At 39.6% G+C, this 15412-nt stretch overlaps 1 long non-coding RNA gene across 3 annotated transcripts in view; it reads left to right on the top strand.

The window, feature by feature from the left end:
* LOC123386569 overlaps nucleotides 1–14343 on the top strand; it is a 73730-nt gene extending 59387 nt beyond the window's left edge. For all 3 annotated transcript variants that reach the window (XR_006600641.1, XR_006600643.1, XR_006600642.1), the window contains 2 exons: nucleotides 8699–8789; nucleotides 9741–14343. This is a non-coding gene — a long non-coding RNA (uncharacterized LOC123386569). The remainder of the gene's footprint in view (nucleotides 1–8698; nucleotides 8790–9740) is intronic.
* The last annotated feature ends 1069 nt before the right edge of the window (nucleotides 14344–15412 follow it).

Here is a 15412-nt window from a genome sequence, read left to right as displayed (position 1 = left end):
ATGTCCATTCTAAAGTCTCTTTTATGGTATCCTTTCACTCACCAAATTCTCCCTATGTTTCTTGGAGGAAGATAGTTAAGCAACATAGTACATAGAATTGTTTTCTTATCACCTTGATTGGGAAACAGACCAGTTTAATACTTTTTAAATTATTTTATTAAGTGGGCTCCACACCCAGCATGGAGCCCAACATGGGACTTGAACTCACGATCCCTAGATCAAGACCTGAGCTGAGATCAAGAGTCAGACATTTAACCAACTGAGCCACCCAGGTGCCCCTAATACATTTAATAACTGGAAGTAGACTTGTATGAGAGAAATGACTAGAACAGCCTTCTAACTGTTCTCCCTGCTTCCTCCAGTCTATTCCCCACACTGGAGCCTGGATTATCTTTTGAAAATGCAAATTTAACCACATCCATCTCTGCTGTAAACTTTCAATGACTCTCCATTGATCCTTAGCATAATCTCCCCTCATAGTCTCACTCTTCCTTAACCCTCACTCCCATCTTTCACCAGCAATGCCTCTCTAGCTCTTCTGACCAGCTGTGCTGAACACCTTTCCCTTCCCTGAGTGCCCTTGTTCTCTGACCCATGCCTTTGAACATGCTAGGCTCTCGATCCAACACACCCAGTCAGCTCAAACCTTATCATCCCTGCTCCCCCTTCTTACCTGATAACACCCAGGCTCCAGAAAGCCTTCTCTGATCCTGAAATTAGATCTGGCCTCCCTGATTCCATAGCATCTTTTGAGAAAGCTAAAACACTACTAAAACAGTTCAAACACTAAAGTTCCAATCAGCAGTTCCTGTTCAGAAACCCATGGACAAAGCATTCTTGGAATAATGCCTCAGATTAGACACATGGATGTTATATTCTTTTATCAGAGAACATAGAAGATAGAAGAGATAGAAGTTCCAGTCAAGATTCAAAGATTCTAGGGGCGCCTGGGTGGCTCAGTCGGTTAAGCGGCCGACTTCAGCTCGGGTCATGATTTCACGGTCCGTGAGTTCGAGCCCCGCGTCACGCTCTGTGCTGACAGCTCAGAGCCTGGAGCCTGTTTCAGATTCTGTGTCTCCTTCTCTCTGACCCTCCCCGTTCATGCTCTGTCTCTCTCTGTCTCAAAAATAAATAAACGTTAAAAAAAATTTAAAAAAAAAGATTCTGTGTAACAGTTACCAAGCAAAACCACAATACAGACCATCCTGCAGGAGGTTTCTGACCCCCTCACCTCTCCTTCCTTCCTTAGTACTGGCTTCAAACCTCTAGGGGTCAGAATTAGTAACTAATGGTTCAGCAGTAAAAGAAAAGAGAAAGAAGCTGCCAGCCACATCCTCTTTACCAGTTATGGATGTCAAACCTACAGCAGGACCTAGATGACAAAAGCAAGCATGGTCAAGCTTCAAGCCATGGTGATTCCTATAAAGGCGTTATGTTGTGGAGTTCACAGTGACATGGAATTAATGTTCTGGGCAGGTTGCACAGTATAAACTAGATGCATCAGGCAGGAAAACCAGGATTATACCATGTCATATGAGTTCACTAGACTGAGGAAGTTTTAAAAATTCCCAGGGCGCCTGGGTGGCTTGGTCGGTTAAGCATCCGACTTCGGCTCAGGTCATGATCTCACGGTCTGTGAGTTCGAGCCCCACATCGGGCTCTGTGCTGACAGCTCAGAGCCTGGAGCCTGTTTCAGATTCTGTGTCTCCCTCTCTCTCTGCCCCTCCCCTGTTCATGCTCTGTCTCTGTCTGTCTCAAAAATAAAAAATAAAAATAAAAAGTAAAAAAAAATTCTCTGTAATTTCCTAGAAATTGGTTTTTAATTTAGCATATATGGACTTTCTGATTTCTTGAAAAGTAAGAGTCCTTATGAGCCTCTTGCAGCTATGGCAATCTCATAAGCTTTTTGGGGTTTGCTTTTCTTCTCATTCATTAAAATCTCTTTAGCCAGTTTTATCCAAACCCACACCTTTATTTACCATCTAGACCATAATGGCTCCCAAATGTGTACTCCCCAGTAAAGACACCTCCTCTGAGCTCCAGATTCATAATACACTCAAGGGTGTGTATTATATGTAAATGAAAATACTGCAGACTAGCTAAGAGTCTATACCATGACTCTCATGTGGCAGACTAGCTAAGAGTCTATACCAGACTCTCATGTGGCAAACTTACATGTCTCCATGGGCTAATCAGGTAACATAAATGATTGAAAGCAATCAAATGCCAAGGAATCAGGTGTGGTGAGGGCTATTGCTAGCTGGAAAGCACATGCCCTTTTAAAGGAGGTAATCACTACTCTACATTGACCAACTTCTGCTCAATGGGAAGACAGGTTCAGTAGCACCAGGTGTTGCTACTTCGCAAGGGAAACTAGAACTCTGATAATAGTGTAAAACTTCTCTATTAAAATGATGTGCAATCCGGGGCAGTCAGTTAAGTGTCTGACTCTTGATCTCGGCTCAGGTCATGATCTCATGGTTCATGGGTTCAGGCCCCTCACTGGTCTCTGTGATGATGGTGTGCTTGAGATTCTCTCTCCTCTCTCTCTGCTGCTTAAAGTGCTCTCTCTCGCTCTCTCTCTCTCTCAAAATAAATAATCTTTAAAAAAAAAATAAAATGATATGCAATCCAAACAAAGCACTTTGCAATATGGAACCTTCTGGTTTGTAGGGTCTAGTAATAGTGGTTAAGAATGGATTCAAAATCATCAGAACCTCCATATCAGTGCTAGATGGTCTCATCACTTCCTTGGGAGGTAAAGGTTTTTTTGTGTTGTTTTATTTTTTTAATTTATGTATTCATTCTAAGAGAGAGAGAGAGAATCTCAAGCAAGCTCCATGCTGCCAATGCAGAGCCTGATATGGGGCTTGAGCCTGTGAACCAGTGCAGAGCCTGGCATGGGCCTCAAGCCCATGAACCATAAGATCATGACTTGAGCTGAAATCAGGAGTTGGATGTTTAACCAACTGAGCCACCCAGATGCCCCAGGAGATAAAGTTATAGGGAGAAGAGTAAGTTTGGATTTGTAGGTTGGACTTATAATCAAGAATCAGCAAGAAGGAAAGAATTGTTCTTCGACTATACCTTCAAATGAGAGCTGGCTACCTGGAATTGTGAAGTATAGCTTGGAAAATCTGGCACATTTGGACCAAATTTGTGGAAACGATTTAAAAGACTGAAGCTTACTGAGCCTTGAGGGTTCGCTAAATGCTCGCTATTGGTTAAGCTAATGAAAACTAAAAATGACCAAGATCCTTAGTAAAACAGTACCACAGGTATGCCTCATAATCTTGAAGTCATGAGAGGAAAGGTATCAGTGGGCAGGGATAAACCAGTTCATCAATTCCAGCTAAAAGCATTGACAGTCTCCCTATCCCCTGAATCAATGTAGGGCTCAGCTTAGAAACAGGAGTCCCGGATCTGCTTCAAGTATGGCAAGTTGATCATGGTTTTTGGTACCCAGCTATCCATCTATAGCATTTCATAGTCCCCAGAAAAGGCAGGAATAGCTGTACACTGGCTGTAGCTATGACAGAAAGACATTTTGTGGCAATCTGTATCCTGAGGATTTTAACACTAATTATAGGAGTAGAACCCCAAAGGAGGCAAAAACTAAATCCCAGAATGAACATATTGGCTCCCAGACATGCCAGTAAAAACTGATTGGTACAACCGTACTAAGCCTGGTAATGTCTTCAGATGAAACTGAGAGAAATCTCATTCACCTCAAAGAACGAGAAGAAAGGGATATTGGACTGTGAATGGGAAGGGACCCTGGGAAGGCAAAGTGTATGCTGTATACTTCTTTATGGAGCACTACAGAGATTTTTTGCTAAGATAAAAATGTAATGAGGTAGAGAATTTCAGAGGGTTTGGGGAGCCTGATTCTAACAAGGAAAACAAGTGATAAACCATGATTGCCAGGGAGCTATTGGATGGAAAAGAACAATTGTCAGGAGTATGGGGCATAACCATTGCCAAGAATAAGGAAAGGAAGAGATGTGAAAGCAGCCAAATGGCACGACGGCTGCAGAAAGAGAGGCAGAGGGAAAGATATTTAGCAGTTGCCCTGAGTGGGAAACTTTGAGCAGAATGAGCAATATCTGAAGATGTTTTTAGGAAGACTTTCTTAAGTGCTAAGCTATATAAAGTCACTATCTTGCTACTTTGAACAGATCAGCCATAAATGTGTTCTTCAACCTCTTAACTTTTTCAAAGACTTTTTAAGACTAAAATTCATAATGGAGGTGTTGGGTTGGGGGAGGTGAGTTGCATAAACAGGAGGAGGCAGACCAAGCAGACTGCTTACAATCCAGTTACATTTGAGGGCCCTATTTAGTATCAACATTTGGTTAAATAGCAGACTTCAAAGTGAAATCTCCATCTATGGTAGTATTGGAATCTAAAATACATATTTTGGAAAGTGTGTAAGGAGGAAGATCAAAATCTCTGAAAGCTTAGGGGTATTCCCTCCTAGCACACATCAGGCATGGCTTCTCTGTAGCATGCAATGCTGTGTGTATTATTATGGCAAACTCCCCAGGGTAACGTTGCCCACAAACACGAGAAACACTTACTAAGGAGGGACTTTTGATGTCTACTTATTTAGAGAGGCACCCACTTTGTAAGAAATCTCAGTGCACAGACTAACAAAGTTTGACAGGTTTGTTCAGTGCTGTTGGGTATAATTGATTTTAGATTATCCTGATTAAAGAAAGTCTAATTTTCAAACTGTTGTTACATCAAAAGTCCCTATTGAAAAGAATCCTTGTGAAGAGCTAATGACAGTTTTGGCTTAATTACTTTCCTTAAAATCTCCCTGAAGTAGAAGAAACAAACAGAGGTTATTCAAGCTTATGAATGTTTTAATACTTCAATCCACATGACAGTGGGGAAAGCTTGATATAGCAAATGATAATTTACAAAACATATTTTCCTCTTTTCCTATTACTAAGTGGAAATAAAATATAGATTATTACTGTTACTTAGGGAAAGAATTTGAACCCCTTGATCTGATTATAGACAACTATCTGGGGGACAAAAATGATATGGGTGATGGTGTAAGAAGAAAATTACTTTTGAAATGAGTACTTCACAATAATTATTATCATTAAGAAAGCTGCATCATGCAAGTTGGCTACTGTATTCTTCTAAAGGAAACACACTGCCCTTTCCAGATTCCTTTATTTACAGATTGATTCATTTCCTGTTTTTGGAATCTAATGTATCAACTGTTAATCCCACTTTGACACACTAAGTGAAATTATAAAGGCTTGAAAGGGTTAAAACATCTCTTCAAAGATCTAAAATGCTGCCCCAGGGGCGCCTGGGTGGTTTAGTCGGCTAAGCATCCTACTTCAGCTCCAGTCATGATCTCACAGTTCATGGTTTCGAGCCCTGCTTGGGGTTCTGTGCTGACAGCTCAGAGCCTAGAGCCTGCTTCAGATTCTGTGTGTGTGTCTCTCTCTTTGCCCCTCCCCCACTCGCATTCCATCTCTCTTTCTGTCAAAAATAAATTTTAAAATTTTTAAAAATAATAGTAAAATGCTATCCCAAAACACCTCAGGAACTAAAACACTACTCAACTCTTGCTGCACATTAGAATCAGTTGAATCGCTTTAAAACCAAAACTACCAATGCCAGGCCCTCCCCTCACAGTCTGGCGTGGGACTCTGCAGTATTTTATATAAGCTCCTCAAAAGTGAGTCTGATGTATAGCCTCATTTGGAAACCACTTGAATCAAGAAATACTGGTATTTTAAAAATCAGTGAGCAATTAACAACTGGAATTTATTATCAATTTTAATATATTAAATGTGACTTGAAAGATTAACTCAACACCAGAGGATGTTCACCTAGTAACTGACCTCTCTCCGAAGGAATAGTAGCACAATATATAAGCCCTACCAGTGCTGTAATCTAGAACTATGCATAAAACCACCCAGATGTTCCAAAATTGGGAATTGCTATTTCGCATGATGCAAGAATATAAAAGAATGTATCATTATTGCAGCTTATCAGTTATCCATATCAAGCTATGAGAAAGTACCTCAATCACCACTATAAAATGGCATTGTCACATACACAGGCATACCTCAAAGACATTGTGGGTTCAGTTTGAGACCATCACACTAAAGCAAATACCATAATAAAGGGAGTCAAAGGAATATTTTGATCTCCCACTGCATATAAAAGCTAGGTTTAAACTGTAATATTGTCTAGTAAGTGTGCAGTTGCATTACATCTAAAAAATGTACACATCTCAATTAAAAAATACTTTATTGCTAAAAATGCTAACCATCCTCTGAGCTCTCAGCAAATTATGAACATTTTGCTGGTGGAGGGTGTTGCTTCAATGTTCATGGCTGCCAGCTGGTCAGAGTGGTGGTTGCTGAAGGTTGGCGTGGCTATGGCAGTTTCTTAAAAATGAGACAACAGTGAAGTCTCCCACATTGATTGGCTCTCCGTTTCATGAATGATTTCTCTGTGGCATACAATGCTGTTTCATAACATTCTATCCACAGAATTTCTTTCAAATTTGACATCATTCCTCTCACATCCTGCCACTGCTTTATCAGCTAAGTTTATGTGATATTCTAAATTCTTTGTTGTCATTTCAACAATTTTTACAGCATCTTCAGGAGTAGATTCCATCTTGAGAAACCACTTTCTTTGCTCATCCATAAAAAGCAACTCCTCATCTGTTAAAGTTTTATCACAAGATGGCAGCAATTCAGTCACATCTTCAGGCCCCACTTCTAATTCTAGTTCTCTTGTTATTCCCACCTCATCTGCAGTATTTCCTCCACTGAGCTCTTGAACCCCTCAAAGTCATCCATGAGGTTGGAATCAACTTCTTCCAAACTCCCAGTAATGTTGACGTTTTGACCTCTTCCCGTGAGTCACAAATGTTAATGGCAACTAGAACGGTGAATTCTTTCCAGGTTTACAATTTACTTTGCCCTGATTCATCAGAGGAACCACTACCTATGGCAGCTATAGCCTTACACCATGTATTTCTTAGATGATAACACTTGAAAGTCAGAATTACTCTTTGGTTCATGGGCTGCGGATTGGATATTGTGTTGGCAGGGATGAAAACAGCATTAATTTCATTCTCATTACACCTTTCCATCAGAGTTCGTGGGTGGCTAGGTGGCTAGGTGCAATGGCCTGTTGTCCATTGATAGAGCACAGGCAGAGTCGATGTAGCATAATTCTTTTAGGCCCTAGAATTTGGAGTGTGGTCAGTGAGCATTGGCTTCAACTTAAATGCAACTTCACCAGCTGCATTAGCTTCTAACAAAAGGGTCAGCCTGTCCTTTGAAACCTTGAAGCCAAGTGCTGACTTCTCCCTAGCAATGAAAGTCCCAGATGGCATTTTCTAATGTAAGGCTGCTTCATCTACATTGAAAATCTGTTGTTTTGTGTAGCCACATTTATTAATGATCTCACCCAGATCTTCTGTGTAACTTGCTACAGCTTCTTCGTCAGCACCTGCTGCTTTGTCTTGCACTTTTATGTTATGGAGACGGCTTCTTTCTTTAAATCTCATAAACCAGCCCTGCTGTCTTCCAGCTTTTCTTCTGCAGCTTCCTCACCCCTCTCAGTCTTCAGAGAATTGAAAAGAGTCAAGGTCTTGCCGTGGATTAGGCTCTGGCTGAAGGGGATGTTGTGGTTACTTTGATCTTCTGTCCAGACCACTCAAGCTTTCTCCATATCAGCAATAAGATTGTTTTTTATTTTTCATGTGTTTGCTGGCATAGCACTTATAATTTTTTTCAAACTTTTTTTTTTTTTTTTTGCAGTCACAACTTGGCTAAATGTTTAGTACAAGAGGCCTAGCTTCTACCTATCTCAGCTTTCAACGTGCCTTCCTCACTAAGCTTAATCATTTCTCGTTTTGTTTTTTTTTTTTTTTATTTAAAGTGTGAGACATGCAAGTCTTCCTTCACTTGAACACTTGATTGGCCTAATTTCAATACTGTTGAAGGGCACCTGGGTGGCTCAGTTGGTTAAGTGTCCAACTTCAGCTCAGGTCATGATCTCATGGTTCGTGGGTTCGAGCCCCACATCAGGCTCTGTGCTGACAGCTTGGAGCCTGGAGCCTGCTTCGGATTCAGTGTCTCCCTCTCTCTCTGCCCCTCCCTTGCTCATGCTCTCTCTCTCTCTCTCTCAAAAGTAAATAATAAACATTAAATTTTTTAAAATAAACATTAAAAAATTTTTAAAAGAAGGAGAAAAAGGAAAAATGTAGAAGAAAAGAATCCTTAAAATTTTTTTCAATATTGTTGAGTCTCAGAGAATAGGGAGACATGAAGTGAGGGAGAGAGATGGGGAAATAGAACAGTCAGAATACACACAATATTTATAGGTCAGGTTCTCCGTCTTATATGGGTTCAGTTCATGGTACCCAAAAACAATTACAAGGGTCACATCAAAGACCACTAATCACAGATCACCATAACAAATATAATAATAATGAAAAAGTTTGAAATTTTGTGAGAATTATTAAAATGTGACTCCGAGACTTGAAGAGGGCAAAATCTATTAGAAAAAAAAAAAAAGAGCACTGATAGGTTTGCACAATACAGGGTTGCCACAAACCCCCAATTTGTAAAAAAAAAAATGCAGTATCTGAAGGCACAATGAAGCGAAGCACAAGAAAACAAAGTGTGCTGTATTTATTTTACAGGTAACATTTGGCATCTGTTGCTGATACATTCTATAACTGGAGAAAGTTACGTGGAAGAGACAAATCTTTTTTGAAATAGGATAAGGAGGAGGTATTTGATCTATCTCACATGTGGTACAGTTTATTCTTCCGCGTTTGTTTAATTACTATCATGTACGTTGTTAAACAGTGAAGATAGTAGGACATAGTAACTTTGAAACATGCAATCTTTCTGCATCATATCTCTTGTTGCTTAGTGACAAAAATTCATCCTTTTACAGGCCTCTAAGTTAGGCCTAAGCCAAGAGAGCCTTTATAAATATTCTCCTGAATTAGAAATTTTAACTTTCTTTTTAGAAAAGTTTAAATCAAAAAGACTACTTTAATGAATTTTATTTATTTCTCATCTTCAAATGAGTGATTGGACCAGTTGTTATTTAAATTCCCATATAGCTGTAATTCTACATTTTAACATAAATGTAGCTATATTATAGATACACTGTAATAAAAACTGGTTAGGGAGTAGGGTTGGGGAGAGTGAAAAAGCCTCACAAGAAAAAGAAAACGTGGCTCCTGACCTGAAGATCTTATATAACTGAGCACATACAAGCATTTTTACTCAAGCATAATGGGAATTTCCAATCACTGAGTACACAGCTATGAAGTTTCACATTCTTGTCCTTTGAATCGTTGATCTGACTGAAATTATTTGCATCTTTTATATTTCAATTTATACCTATTTTATAAATTTGTGTTACTCAGAAAGTCTACGCAATTGTGTATTGAAATCTGAGAAAAAAACAGAGTCAGTTGATTTTACTTTATTTTTTTAAGATGTAGTGCATTCCTGGTATGCATATGATTAAATAATTCAGAGCAATTTTGCTTTGGATGTAATCAAGACAACATAAAACTTCTCAGCAGTAGATGAACTGGAAACTGGAAGAACCGGCTGTGGCAGACCCCTGGGAGAGATCAGTGTTTTATTTTGTCATGTTTGGTATGCAGCCTCATTTTGATTTTTATTACATTGGGCTTTTCTTTTTTACTTCTTTTCCTATAGCCCCTTTGTGAAAGCAGTATTACAGCATCTTTAAAAATAGCATTTTGAACTGAGAGAAGAGGACAAAACACCACTGTGGGATGGTGATTTGGCTATAAAAATCTTCTTTGAGCCAGAGGATTGGTTTGTGACTAACTTTATTCAGATTTGCTCATTTAATATTGGTAGTATTTCAAGTAAAAAAATATGTTCTGTCTTCCAGAGGATACTGTTAATTCATAAGATGCTTAAGAGATGCTGGTGAGGTTGAAGACAAAAGCATACAGTGTATTTCAGCGTGTCTGTCTGTCGTCTGACATGGAATGGGCTGTGGAAGTCCAGACTGTTATTTGTGCAGGGTGCAGAAAGCTATTGGACATCATCTTGAACAACTACACAGACTCTGGAGCCGTTGTAGTTTCAGTAGGGTGCTTAAGTAAGGAGTGAGGGATGGAGAAGGACACTGGGGGGTGTGAGTATTCTTTTTGCGCTCTTGCATTTGGGTACCTAGGCAATGCTCTAAGGCTGATACATTTATGCAGTACCTTCTGTGTGTCAAAGCACTCTGCCATATATCCGTCACTGTTATCTAATTGAATCCTTCCAATGGGCCTTTGAAGTAACTAATCTCTCTGTAACCTGAATTTCCCCCCAAGTCTTACCTGTCTGAGTGTACAGAAGAGGTTCTGTTAACACTAACATCCAAATTGCAGTGGCACTTAGCCCTCCCTGTGTGACAGCCGTCTTTACAGGATCTCACCATGCATGTCTCATGTAGCTTAAGAGCAAGGCCATTTCTTTTCCTCCACTCTGATTCTCACACTGGTGAGGTCAGCACCAATCCTTTAGAAATGCTGTCTCCAAGCTCTCCTGCCAAGCAGAGCTACCCTGGGTCTGCAGCTACCCTTGGATTCCTCAGCATAAATCTGAATTGGGATCAGTGGCTGCATAAGGTGCTGTGAGAGGGTTATTGGAATTCAGGGTAAAAGATGGCTTTATCCTTGGGACCCCTGGGTGGCTTAGTCTGTTAAGCGTGAACTTCAGCTCAGATCATGATCTCTCGGTCTGTGGGTTCGAGCCCTGCGTCGGGCTCTGTGCTAACAGCTCAGATTCTGCTTTGGATTCTGTATCTCCTTCTCTGTCTGCCCCTCCCCTCTTCACTCTCTGTCTCTGTCTTTCAAAAATAAATAAAACATTTAAAAAAAACTTTAAAAGATGGCTTAATCCCCATCTCTGTGCAGCACTTCTCTACCTGGACCTGAGGTTACATTCATTGTACCATTGTTGCACACACACACACACACACACACACACACCCCTCACCTCACTAATTATTGCTCCATCAGTTTCTTTTCTTCACTCCTCTTTCTGCTGGGGCTCAAAACAAATCCCAAGTCCATGTTAAAAGACATAGAGACAATTCCCCTTCACTCTCTTCATCTTCCTTCTTTCAGGTATCACAGCACACTCCTCCCCACCTATCCCTCTTTCTTTAGAAACCCTTACATGATACCAACTTATGACAGTAGACATCTAAAGGGATTGTGTATCCATCTGTTCCACACAGATGGCCAGACTCTGAAACCCATTTTGGAATCAGCTGGAGAAACTGGCTAAAAGTCCCTGTGCAGCATATGAAACATGGGCAGTGTAGACTCCAAAGGGCTGTGTTCTTCAAACATTACAACGCTTCCCAACACACAGGCATAGAACTTGCCTGGTTTCAGACTCAGTGTGCATCAGAAGACTTGTCACCAAAAACCATTCTCAACACCTAACATATAATGATTTTGAGGGAAAGAAAAATAAGAAGTATAGAAAGCGTATTCTGAATTTTACTACTTAAAAAGTTTGTGTTATTTGAAAGATAATCATGTGCAGGGGTACTAAGAGGCATCAGCATAAAACAATAGTATCCAAAGAACAATGGGATCTGTCTGAGGAAACTTCCCATTTTCATGACTTTTAAAGGAAGCAGTGATTTATTATTTTCAGAAGTATGATTATTTTTTAATGTTTTTAATTGTACTATTTATGCTATACCGAACAATGCACATTAATCTGCACATTTTCGTTTGCTAAAACGTCTGAGCTTGCCTCACAACTCAACTCTCCTGAGTTTCATGGAGGACATTGAGGACTCCCCTGATCTCTGGCCAAAACTCTGTGATCAGTGCCTTACTCTGACACTCATGACAGAGGTTCCAAATGCATTCACAGTAGACAGGGCTGCACCAGATAGAACTTCCTTCTCTTCACTCCTTGCAAAATGTTTGCATTGCACTGTCACTCTTCCTCCCACTGTACTTAATGTCCCTGACAAAACATTAAGGCACCAGAAACCCCACTGTTTAATAATAATACAGACTGTAATATTTTATTGGTACTTTTAACTTTTAAGGCACTTTGCTCACACGATCATATTTTATGCTGATAGCAGTCTTTTCAGAGGGCTGGAGCTGAAGTCACTAGCTGACTTGTACATGCGACAGGGAAGAAATGGTTGAGAGGCATGCTGAGGACCATCCACTTTGTGGGTGTCTTATCTCTTTCATCAGAATCTGCTGGTTTTTTAACACATATGACCGGAGGCCTTGATGTAATGACTCTGGTCGTGTTTTGATAATTTTGAAAAGTCATTATGAAAAAATTGAAAATGAACTTTTATTGATTCACTTTTTCATTTGTTCATTAAAAATATTCATAAACACTCATTCATGTCTATAGATTCAGCTAGGGGAAAAAAATAGTCCAAAACTCCACTCTCACAGAGTTTATATTCTAGCAAGCAGAGAGTCCATAAATGAAACAAACAGGTAGTGTACATATTGTGCAACATGCTAAGGAGACAAAGCAAGAAGCAGTTGGTGGTGGTGTGCATTTCAGACAAGGTGCTCCCGGATGGCTTCACTGAGAAGATGACATTTGTGTAAAGACCCAACAGAGAAAGACACTAAGAAGATTAGGTTTATATAGTTTACTGTATAACCCACAGCTTTTAAATTACGTTCATATTTATAACATCAGTTCAACTCACCAGGGACAGTATTACAGATGAGGAAATGAACCTCAAGGATTTGCCCAATATCATGGAACTGGTTAGAGTCTAAGCTGGATCCAGAACTAAAAAAAAAAAAAAAAAAAATCCCTGGTCACTGTTGTTTCCATTATACAAACTCTCCCTCTGTAATTGAAGACATAACATCTTTTTTGGGTCCATGGAAAAACAGGTTTAATAGTGGATTTTAAAATTTTTATTGTAAAACTGTTTAAATTTAAAAGGCAGAAATGAAAGTATTTTAAGATCTTTTATCACACTGCAATCATATTCAGTTACTCATATTTAGTACAACTAATTGTTTTAGCAACTTTTCATTTTGTCTACTTAAATTCAATTAAATAAGTTATATTAAGTACCAGCTATGTGGGCAGGAAAGTGTTCTGTTTTGTGAACAACAGAATAGGATTAAAAAGCCTAAATGGTCAAATGAGCCATCAAGGAATTCATCCAACTATATTTTGCGATTGTGACAAACTAGATCCTGAAATGCTAGTTCTTGGGGTCCTAGTTCTGGCTATATAGGACACATAATATAAGCCCTCATGAGGTGGTGCCTCAGTTCTGATGTGCAAAATCTCAGAAACATGGGGAGGTAATTGTTGCTATTAACATTTTTCTTAACATATTTGGAAAACTACACAAAGATGCTCCTAATCCCTCAGACCCGGAGGACAAATAATGATACTTTGGGTAGATAAAAAGTCTCATTGATTGCTGTTCTCATTCTTAAGATCAAAAATGAGAAATGTAGTTATAGCTTTCTTTCCACAGCACTGAACATTTAATGCAGGTTTTCTTTTTTCAAGCTAAGTGAATGGCCAAGTCCTACTGGACTTGTTTTACATTGCTCAGAATTTTATGAGAGCCAATAGGCAGCAACTTAGCAACAGTGTGCTAAATTTCAGGATGGCACCGTTTTCACCCTGCCTCCTCACCAGTCCTATGGAGTAATCGCCAGTAAACACAGGGGGTGATATTAGACTCCCATATTGCAGTCACAGTAGCTGCAAAATGCATTTTTCTCAGGCCCCTTTGAAACCGACCACTTCATTAGGCAATGGACATGCTGGTCGACATCATCTCTGCCTCCTATAGTTCTCAAACTCTCCAGGCTTGCCTCGCTCCCTCATAATAAAATAAGCAATTTTCTCTAACTATGCTCACTGTTGCCCCTGTTTACTGAATTAGAGTTTCCAGGTTTGGTAATTGGTCTCCTGCAAATGTTGCAGCCACAAGTGTTTCTTATCACTCAGCTGCTGCTGTTCCCATGGCAACAGATGTGTTTACATTCACAACGTTATTCAACTTTTTTTCCACCTCTGCAATTCAGTAAGAATAAAAATTGATGTGTGAAAAGGAAAGATATTGCCATAAAAAGGGACAGGAAAGAAAAAGGATTTTTAATTATAGGAATTAATAAAATATTCAACACCTACATACATGTTTGAATATTTTATTAATATCCAAAACGAAGCATGTTTACTTTTAGAGGAAAGCAGTGAAAGCAGGGACTGGTGTCTTTGTGAGATTTACTAAATACTTTAAAATCAGAAATAAATATATATCGGGAGAGCCTGGGTGGCTCAGTTGGTTGAGCATCCAACTCTTGGTTTTGGCTCAGGTCATGAGCTCTGTTTCATGGGTTCAAGCCCTGCATCAGACTCTGTGCTCACAGTGTAAAGTCTGTTTGGGATTCTCCATTTCCCTGTCTCTCTGCCCCTCCCCAACTCACGCTGTCTCTGTCTCTCTCAAAATAAATAAATTTTAAAACAAAAAAAAAGAAATATAAATCTTATTACAGACATGGATGTAGAGAAAATCGTACTTAATACAAAGGTAAGAATTGAAAAAATTGTGTGAAGACAATGGTTTTCACAACCTCCTGTAAATTTTTTTCTCCCTGATCTTAAGATCTTTGGGACCTATTGTGGGCTGAATGTTTGTGCTCCCCCAAATTTCATATGTTAAACCCCTGACCCCCTATGTAACAATATTTGGAGGTAGGGACTTTGGGAGGTAATTAGGTTTTAATGAAGTTATGAGGCTGGGCCCTCCATTATGGAATTACTGCTTTTATAAAGAAGACCCTCCAAGAGCTTTCTCTCTCTATACACATTCACCAAGGAAAAGCCATGTAAGCACACATCAGGGAGGTGTCTACAATCTAAAATAGGTTTCTCACCAAAGCCCAGCCATGCTGACACCTGATCTCAAACTGCTAGCCTCCAGAATTTTGAGACAGTAAATGTGTTTAATCCTCCCAAACTATGGTATTTTGTGATACAGCGCCAGCAGACTAAGATAAGGCCCTATCATTGAGCCTGTAGAAACGAATTAGTCAAGACTAAGCTGCTTCAAACATTGTAAAGTAGAATAAATGCTTTTTCCCTGTGAAATATGCCCTGTGAATATGATCTGTGTGTCCTCATAACTTACTCTAAGGTGAGATAAGTTGCAATTTGAGGAAAGCCCTGGTCATACCTTGGGTCTGAAGTCTTTCTGCTCAGTTATACCTGGAAATGGAGGCTGAGAACCATTTTTATCCCTGCAAGTGTCCTGTCGCTGATGTGTAGAAAAGTTGCAGGCAAGAGAGTGTCATAGAATCATTCCATGCAGCTGATCAGGAGCTAAA

This window comes from Felis catus, chromosome B4, assembly GCF_018350175.1.
Source record: "Felis catus isolate Fca126 chromosome B4, F.catus_Fca126_mat1.0, whole genome shotgun sequence".
NCBI classification, from domain to species: domain Eukaryota; kingdom Metazoa; phylum Chordata; class Mammalia; order Carnivora; family Felidae; genus Felis; species Felis catus.
The sequence above is the reverse complement of the archived record's forward strand: the minus strand, read 5'-3'. Positions and strand labels throughout refer to the sequence as shown.